Source organism: Molossus molossus, unplaced genomic scaffold, assembly GCF_014108415.1.
Source record: "Molossus molossus isolate mMolMol1 unplaced genomic scaffold, mMolMol1.p scaffold_m16_p_18, whole genome shotgun sequence".
NCBI classification, from domain to species: Eukaryota; Metazoa; Chordata; class Mammalia; order Chiroptera; family Molossidae; genus Molossus; species Molossus molossus.
In genome coordinates this window covers 52,017,362-52,027,182 of record NW_023425353.1, presented here as the reverse complement: position 1 = coordinate 52,027,182, position 9,821 = coordinate 52,017,362, and the positions used below count along the sequence as shown (strand labels likewise).

At 42.9% G+C, this 9,821-nt stretch overlaps 1 long non-coding RNA gene across 1 annotated transcript; it reads left to right on the top strand.

Annotated features, from left to right (window-relative positions):
* The first annotated feature begins 3,805 nt into the window (after nt 1-3,805).
* On the top strand, nt 3,806-7,796 carry LOC118633505. The gene is made up of 4 exons (XR_004960188.1): nt 3,806-3,905; nt 5,717-5,938; nt 7,242-7,345; nt 7,692-7,796. It is a non-coding gene; the product is annotated as an uncharacterized LOC118633505 (long non-coding RNA).
* The last annotated feature ends 2,025 nt before the right edge of the window (nt 7,797-9,821 follow it).

Here is a 9,821-nt window from a genome sequence, read left to right as displayed (position 1 = left end):
GGGTGGTTTGAAACATTTGGCAAAGTAATGGCAGTTCTTTACCTTCAAATCCAAGGATTGGGCTGCTTGTACAACGATGGAGCATAGTAAAAATCTGATTTCCTTGTGTTTTATTGCCCATAGGACATTCTTCTGTGGAAAACAACTTAGAGATACCCTTGTCAGTAGCAGGGTCTGATCCTAAACTTGGCATGTTTGAAGGCAGGATGTGTTCTTTCTTCTAAATTCTTCTTTCACTATATGTGCTGGTAAGGAGTAGTGTGTCACCCCTAAATTCGTATGTTGAAGCCCTAACCCTCTATATGACTGTATTTGAAGATAGGGCATTTAAGGGTGTAATTAAAGTTAAATGTGATCATAAGTGTGGGACCTTAATTCAATAGGACCAGTGGCCTTGTAAGAGGCAGAAGAGATACTAGAGATGTCTCTCTCTCCTTTGGGCATAGAGACCAGCCCTGTGGAACCTTCATCTTAGACTTACAGTCCCCGGAAATGTAAGGAAATAATTTCTGTTGTTTTAGCCACCCAGTTTATGGTATTCTGCATGGTAGTCAGAGCTGAGACATGTGTACTGAGCACAATGTGTTGTCGGTGATCAATATATTTTTCTTTAATATATGCTGGCATATTCACAAAAGTTTTTGAAAATTGTAGGATTTATAATTTTATTTATGAAACTTGTAAGATTCAACCAGACCAAATCTAAGAAACTTACCAACACATGTAACTTATTTATTTCATACACTCAGAAACATTATCAGTACCTTGTATTCTTACTGGAATTTTTATTTTACCTGCTTGTCAGCTAGAGCTGGGGATTGTCACAGATTCCAGCCCACGGGCTCCTCACAGCCGCATTTTACTTCGGAAGGAAAAGCCCCTTGGTCCGTTCCCTTGCTGACCTGATGCTGCGCCACAGGTGTTTCTCCCCTCTGGGGAGAAAGGACAGCATTAGGCAGTGAGCGGTGGCCTTCACACCCGAGTGTGTGTTGTCAGAGGGCTTTCTCCATCTCTAGAGTCAGAAGCCGCTCTGCTCGGGACCTCCTGGCTCCCCATTCCTGGGCCCCAAGACTTGAGCGGGGCTGCTGGAAGGGGTGCTGCCTAGCTGGGTTGGGCCCTGTGACTGCCCCAGGCTCCCTGAACTGTGACAGTCTGGAACCTGGGCAAGCTTCTCTAGGTACCACCTTCCCAGCCAAGGGCCTGGCTGTGTCCTCAGTGGCCAAGGGACCTGGTCCTCAGTCACCTCCTTGGTGGTTTGTGGCAGATACTCAAGCACAAGCATGCACAAACACACATGCATACACCCCCACACTTCTGCAGCATCTGCAGCATCCCCCAAGAAGGCGATAGGAGGGCTGCTCGTTTGGGTGACATTAGCCAGTGTGCACCCTGAGATGTTTGGTTTGTGCTTCTTACCTATTTCTAACAGTGGGGTACTGGCATCCAGAGCCATGATATTATCTGAATAAACTTGACCTCATTCTGCTTTTTTTTAAAAAAGTAAAACCTAAACTGAAAATGTAGGAAAAAAAAAAATATGTATACATTCAATTTCTCCTTGGCTGCTGAGGCCTGCAAACTTTCCCGAGCAGCCCAGTACTTCTTGGACATAGTCCTTTTCCAGACACTCTCTGGGGGACGTGATTTCTCGATGGCTCTGCACAGGACCCATGAGCACCATTACCTCTTCACCCCCGCCCCCAGGAGTGTGGAAAGGAAAACAAGCTGCCAGCAGTTGGCCCATCCTGCCAGGGCAGCCTTCTCCCATTTGCCAGCATCTGGACATGCACGACTCCCTTTCATGTCAAGGCTGAGAACCCAGCGAAACATTTGTGAGAATAAAATCTTGTCGGGCAAGCCAGCAAACCTGCAGAATTCACTTTAAAACTAAATCTATTTCTGCTTGCACTCAGGTTTCTGTTTCTTTAAAGTGGGAGCACTCATTAAGTCCATGTATCCACAAGCTGACTCTGTCACCTGGATAAGAAAAACCCTCAAGACTCTGAGTGCACCTAAAAAAGGAAAGTAACTCTGAAGTAAGAAATTCAAATCTCTTTCTATGTTCATTATTTAACAAAAAATGAACAGTTAATAGTAACTTCTGTGAGTATAAGGGCCTTAAATTAGTTCTCCTCTATTTCCCTATTCATCTTTGTGTCCTTTAAATAAAAGATATTTATTTTATACTCTACACATAATTATGGTTTTGTGTCTCTGTTTTAGTACTAGGGGATGGCTTGTTCCATCTCCACTTCAAAAGAAGGTTTTATAATTTCCGAGGAATGGTTAGGCATGTTGGAGGCAGAGCATGTAAGTACAGATTACATAGTAGACACTGACCCAAATATCATTGCTATTAGGATCTATACAGTATTTCATAATGCTCAGGGTGCGTGGCAAGAAGTAGCTTCAAAAACTCCCAATAAGTTGAAGAGGTTTTTAATTCTACAGACCAAAATAAAAGTAAGGAATTGATTCAATTAATAGGTATGCTCCTTTCAACCAGATCCAGAACATTTTCACCAAGTCAGCGGCACCTTTATTATTTTAGTTTTGTTTGGGATCCAGGTTGAGCTATTTATTTTCCAAATGATAGTCTATACAAATGCACTCTGCTTTTTATTAACTTTCTGGCTCTCCACATCCACTTCCTTTACCAAGCTGTATACTTATCTGATCTACATTTTAAGTTTGGTTATAAACTTTCTTTAAAGTTATAAAACCTGCTTGAGGTCAAGAGTGCACACTATTTGGGGCACATTTCATCCTGAGCTGAGATGCTCTTGTAAACGTTTAGGTAGAAGGCAGTGACGAATTCTGGATGGAAATTTGAAGGGGCGGGCGTTGGTTTTGTGTGTTGCTATCTAGAGTATAAAAAACAGTGACACACCAGGCCCCCTTGTTTCTCTTAGAAATTCCAAACCATATGAAGAAGAGATGGTAAAGGGAGTGAAGGGAGGTATGGAAAGGAAAGAAAGAGAGAAAGTGATACAGTTATGGGGGAAACTGTTGGAGAAGACAGAAGCAAAAGAGATTTCTAGGAAGGAAGAAGAATGAGGGGAAATATCTTTTATATAAAATTGTTGTCAAATAATCATAGCAGCTAAGAATAAAACTGTAACTAACTACAGCTGTGAGATATCAAATAACTGAAAATAAGAAATTTGTGTGCCAAGGGGACAAATGCTGCTCAGGTGTTGACATGAGTGGATCCGCTTGGGCAAGAGTGAAGCTGGGCCTCAGACAGCCAACGGTGTGTCAAAGAGTTCTCTTTTCCACCTTGATGAACATTTCGCTATTTTTACATTATTGCTAACCATCAGAATCGAGGCTTGTTTTCCACAAGTGTTACAGCTGATTTGTGTACTTTCACTTTTATTTGTGTTTACCTTTTTTTTTAACTCTTCATTTGGAGATTCTAGATGTGCATCCGTGTAACCACATATGCTTTACTCGGCTTCCCTGATGTTAGCATCTTACCTAATCATAGTACAATGATTAAAGCTAAGGAGTTAACATTGGTACTTGAGTATCAACTACAGACTTTATTTGGATTTCACCATTTTTTCCATTAATGTCTTTTTTCTGTTTCCGGATACCACATAGCATTTAGTTGAGGGATTAGGTATTGTTGTGGACTGAATGTTTGTATACTCCTCAGATTCATATGTTGAAACATAATCCCCAACGTGATGGTATTTGGAAGTGCGGCCTTTGGGAGGTGATTAGATTAAGAGGGCGGAGTCCTTATGAAGAGGGTTATAAAAGAGGCCAAAGAGCTGGCTTGCTCTCTTTCCACCACATGAGGAAACAACCAGAAGTCAGCCTTCTGCAGCCTGCCCGAGGGCTCCACCAGAAGCTGACCATGCGGCCACCAGGACCTCGGACTGCTGGCTCCCAGCACTGTGAGAAATACCTTTCTGTTCGTAAGCTGCCCTGTTTATGGTATTTGGTTATAGCTGCTCAAGCTGATGAAGACAAGTCTCTGTTACTGCATAATACATTGCCACAAGCTTAGCAGCTTATGAAACAACGCATTAATTATCTCGTAGTTTCTGTGGGGTAGGAGTTTGGGCACAGCTTCACTGGCTCCTCTGCTTAGGGTCTCACAAGGCTGGAATCAAGGCGTCCCCTGGGCTGGTCTCACTTGGAGGCCAGACGGTGCAGAAGCCGCTTCCAAGCTCACTCGTGTGTTGGCAGAATTCATCCCCTTGAGACTGTGGGTGTACCTCAGAGACATTGTGGGTTTGACTCCAGACCACCTCAACAAAAGCAAGTTGTCCTCTTCCTGCTGACGGAGGGTCTTGCCTTCAATTTGTAAAAAAAAAATCAACATCTGTGAAGTGCAATAGAGCAAAGCACAATACAGTGTGGTATGCCTATGTCAGACTGAGGGCCCTGACTTCTTGCAGGCTACGACCGCTGAGCTGCCCCCAGCTCCCTGCCCAGTGGGCCCCCAGAATGGCTGCTAACTTCTTCGAACGCAGGTAGAAAGAGAGATCTCTTAAGTGAGCCTACCAGCAATGTGGAGTCTGTATAATGTAACATAATCACAGAATGACATCCCATTGCTTTTGCCAGATTTTATTGATTAGAAACAAGTCGAGGAGAAGGGGTGACACAAGGCTATAACCCCCAGGGGCTACGATCCTGACGGCCACTGGAGGCTCTGTTGTCTACAGTTGTCAGATCTCCTTAGTGTCCTCTAATCTGTGACAGTTTCTCAGTCTTCTGTCCTTCATAACCTTGACACTCTTGAAGAATACTGATCAGTTATTTTGTTGCTTTGTTTACTTTTAACCATTGTGGTTATAAGAGTTACTACCCTCCTCCCAAACATGACACTACCGAATAGTAATGTCTCTTGTATCTGTCTTTTTGTTTTTATTTCCTGAGAGACGTTGGAGAAGAGCCCACCATATCAAGCACAAGAGACCATATCACGAAGTAATAGATTATATATAAAATGTTATGAGCCTAGAAGAATGATCGCATCTTTGATAATAATAAAATTGCCGGGGGGGCGGGGGGGGGTGATCTGGCTTGGGAAGCATGATGAACATTTGTTCTTTCTTTCTGGGAAACCTCCCTGACTCGTAGTTTGTGCAGTTTGGATGGAGACAACTCCATCCTCAGCTCCAGCAGTGGGCGTGTCTGTTAAACCTGGTGGGGCTCCAGGCTCCAGGTCAACAATTGGCCCGTGATCCAATCAGAACTGCTGAGATGTTCAAATGAAAGTCTAAGACTATCGAGGAGGTCGGCATGGGATACTGAGGGGCTTTACCTCATGGGATTTAAGCCTGGAAATGTAGTAAGCATTCCGCTACATGTATTAATTAATCCAATATTGGTTTTTGTTATGAAACAGAAAACCCACATTTACAATAGTTTAAACAGGGTTGAAATGTATTTTTTCCTTACGTGAATAGAAGTCTGGAGGTAAGCAATTCAGGGCTGTGTGGTTGCTCCAAGGTCACTCGAGAGTCGTTTCTTTCTCTCGTGCTCCATAATCCTTGATAACACGGCTCTACCCGCTGGTCCAGGTGGCCGCTTGAGCTCCCAGGCTGTAGGGAGGAGGAAGGGGTGAAGAGGGATCCTTCGAGGACACTTTCTGGAAATTGCTCAGGACACTTCTACAGTGTATCCCATTGTCCGGAACTTAGTCACACTGCTCTGCTTACCTGCAACAGAGGCGTGGAAATACACTTTATCGCAGGAAGCTATGTGCCCAGCAGTAAGTCAGAGGTTTCATATGAAGGAGTAAGGCGAAAACAACTGTGACAGGACAGCGAGCTTTCTCTGCTGTATCTCCACAAAAGGGGAGCCTGGCTGAGAGTAAAGCCTGTCCAGAAGGAGCAGTGTTGGAAGATGAAAATCAACCAGTCTTCCCCCAGTGATGTCTTTGCACCACTGAAGCCAAACTACCCTGCTCCTGAAGGTAACATTTTCCTCCCTCCCTCCCTCCCTCCCTCCCTCCCTTCCTTCCTTCCTTCCTTCCTTCCTTCCTTCCTCCCTCCCTCCCTTCCTCTTATTCTTTTTTTTTTTTTTTTCAACTTAATAGAATTTTGTTGATACAGAAGGGAGGATTTTCCCGAAGAGCATATAAGGTCGTCTTTTCCCTTTTTTCTCTCAGGATCTCCATTTCTCTCACAGTTGCTCAGAATGGCAGCTGAGTTTCCCCTTAAATCTCCTAAGGGCCAAATTATGCATCTCCACACTCCATTTGCTTTCAGCTCAAAGAGGAGGGAACTGCTGTGTTCCTTAAAACTTGCCTTCTTGGATTAGATTAAAAGTGTAAAAATATGTTGGCTTATAAATCTCTACTAAAACTCATAAGCTGGAATTCTCCACCTTACCTATTCTAGGTATATTTATCTTTAAGCAAAATGCTTCTTAGAATTCTTTTGCTATTCGGTAAAAACTGTCAAATAGCTTGGCTGCATACCCACCTCCTTTTTCTCAATTATGACTTTTATTAACATTAACAGTATGTGTGGGAATTAGAGCTTAATGCATTTCTTTCTGTTGTTCTAAGGATCCTGCTATAAAAGGTCTCATATTAAAGGGTTCCAAACAGTTGGTCAGCAGACAGCTTTTTCAAAAAGTAACTTTGTTAGTTAGTATCCATTTGTCTAGCTGTTCCCTTGGCATCTTTCTTCTGGGCCTTTCCTTTGAATCAGAAGATTAAAAAAAAAAAAAAAAATTAGGTTTGGAGGTTTTCCTATCAGATTCTAAAAACATGGTTTTCACTTAAATTATTATGCTTCTCTGTACCTACTTATATCAATAAAGTGATTAGGAGTGTTACCGACTGCAGTTCTCAGGCTATGGAATTTGGCTGTTTGGATTTAAATTATGCGGCAGCACCATATGGCAGAGGAGAAAGTGCTCAATTTCTTATCTCGCAGAGAGTTCCTCTCCAGCAAGGGAAATTGCCTTCACAGTCCAAGTTTCCCCGGCTCTCTGAGGCTTAGCAGTACCTGCTGCCTCCAAGCACAAACATCACAGAGTTTCTTAGGGCACGTAAGCAAAGTTGCTACAAACCATCAAAGATGCGGAAGAAACCATCTGGGTCAACTACTGTCCATCCTCCCACAACTGGGTGCTGAGGTAGCCATGAGTACTAAGTTCCAGAAATGGGAGGACTCTGGGTGTCTTTCACTTACATGTATTAAAAATTTTTTTTAAAAAATTTAACTTGAGGCAGAGCCATGTTACAGAACATCATTCATTTCCCCCAGGGCATAATAAGCAGTTGCTACCAGCCTGATGCAATTATGCCTGGGAGCACCATGGGGACTCCTAAAACTTCTGAAGCCCAAGGTCAAATTCTACACATGTCCAGGTATGCAGGGGGATGCTGCTGATTTATGATGATGGGGACTCGTCTCTCTGAGTCTGTCACAAATTAATGGAACTCAGGGAGCTACACATCCTCTTTAGGATTATAAATGGGATCCTGACATTTTAGACTCTCTCCCATTGTAGTGACGGAGTATCCTTTTTCTCACACCTGATATTAGGGGACACCTTACTGCCTAATGAGATGGTGAACTTCTACTTGCTTTTTCTCTGGTCAGTGGCAGGACAATTCAGAAAGAGCAGGGGATAGAGATCTCTCTTGGCTAAATTGCTCGCTCACATATGAATTAAGTAAGGTCCTTTGATATAATGGTTTCTTTTGCTCTCAGACTCTCTGTCTACCATGCCCTCTGCTCCTGGTGGCTGACCTGGATGGGTGACACCCACATTGTCCCCACCCTCTGCCTGCTGGCTGGGGTTGTTCAATGGCGAGGACAGGCAGGTAAGGTTGGGATATTTATTGCCCTGGCATCCTCTTGGTGGGTCCACCAGTGCCAACACATGGCCTCATCTCCTGCCAGGTGGCCCTGTCCTCATAGTTCTCTCTCTGATAGCTGGCAACTTCTACTCCCTGCCCTTTAGGCTCTGACCTCCTCCCTGCTGTTGCTAGCCCTGAATATTACACTATCTATTTTGGTTTCCCTAGTCCTGCCCACACTTGTAAATAGTCCAACCATTTCTTAAATTCTCCTCAAATCCATTAGTTTCAGTGTTTCTTGCCGGAACCCTAAGTGATAAAACAGCATTGTCCTGATTTGCCCATTTTCCTTCCTGCCTCTTGCAAATCCTCTGACTCTAATGGAAAATAGTCCTTCCTTGTAAGTGCCTGTAAAAGACCAGTATGTTGGTTTGCTTGTACTTACTTCCTTTCTGCACGTTTGCTCTGCCTTGTTCCCAGAAGGGCGTGATGATGCCCCCTGTTGGCCGGTTTTGCCCCACTCTTGACTTGCCTCTGCTTATTTAAAATGCATTATAATCTTTAGGTCACCCACACAACCTTTTAAGAAATTGGGAGAAACCTTCAAACTGGCTGTTCCCTGTCATGAAGACAACCTCTGAAAATAGATTTTATTGAACTCAGTCTTTTAAAATTGAATTTGATTGAACCTGTTTGGCATGGATATAACCTCAGAAATACAATATGCAATCGCTTAGTGACACCGATGTGTCTGCTATTTTGGTTAGCATAGTTTCTCTTTGATTCTTTTGAGATAATTGTCTTCTTATATAAGATGGATAATTTCTTTTCTTAGGTACACATTGTCCTATAAGAAAAAAATGACAAGAAAGAAAATACCAGTGTACCACACTTGTGATAAAAAATGATTCAGATATGGGTGCTAATTTATAGGCTATTCAAAATCAGGATAGGTTATTCAAGACTAAATTAAACACTCTGCATGTAATTTTTAGTACAAAGGTAGTATATGGTGCTTTAAAATAGTGATAAAAAATGTTTGAATATTAGGTATGGTTTGAAAAAAATGTTTGAATACTACATGATGGCTTTGGGCCAAGAAAAGGGCTAACTTTTTACCCAAATGGAAAAAGGGGATGTAACAGATGTTATAAATACCCCCGCCACCTCCGCTTGGCCCCCCCATGGAGGTCACCTGCCCATTCAGTGGAGAATTCCTATTCTGACAAAAAGCTTCCTCCCTTCTGCTTCTCCCTGTCCCTGGGACTGTGCTGGGTATGCGTGAGGAGAGAGCCCACAGGGCCTGGGATTTAATGCCCCAATAGCAACTCTCAACCGTATAGAGACAAGAGTCAAAGGATAAATATCCACATTTCCTCATCGGTTTGCGAGAAGAGACAATTCTGAGATGTATTCTCTGCAGGTGCTCAGTGGGTCCCCAGCAGGAGTGAGCCCTGTTGCCCACAGCAGTAAGATGCTAATGAAGCCACCTTTTATAGGCTTGTCTCTCACTCTGCTGTCTGTAGTCACTTCCCAAATAAACTGTTTGCACCCAAATTCTTTTCCTAGGATCTGACTTTTGGGAGAACTCATTTAGAACAGGAGACTCTGGAAGAACAATGAGAGATAAGAAATACAGAATGATAGTCCTGGCTGGTTGCTAAGTGGTTAGAGCATCAGCCCATGAATCTAAGGGTTTTGGGTTTGATTCCTGGCCAAGGGCATGTACCTGGGTTGCAGGTTTGATCCCTGGCTGTGCAGGAGGCAGCCAATTGATGTGTCTCTTTCACATTGATATTTCTTTCTCCCTCCCTCTCTTCCTCTTTATCTGAAAATCAATGGAAAAATATCTTCAGGTGAGGATTAACAATAGCAACAAAAAAATACAGAATGATAGATTATGCTTTTTTTATGCTTCAAGAAAATAGTATCTTTTATATTCTTCTGAATTGCCTGTCTTTAGATTATAAACTATTGAGAACAGTGGCTGTTCTAATCAACTCTATAAATCTTTACAACCTATGCTTGCAATGAAGGAGGA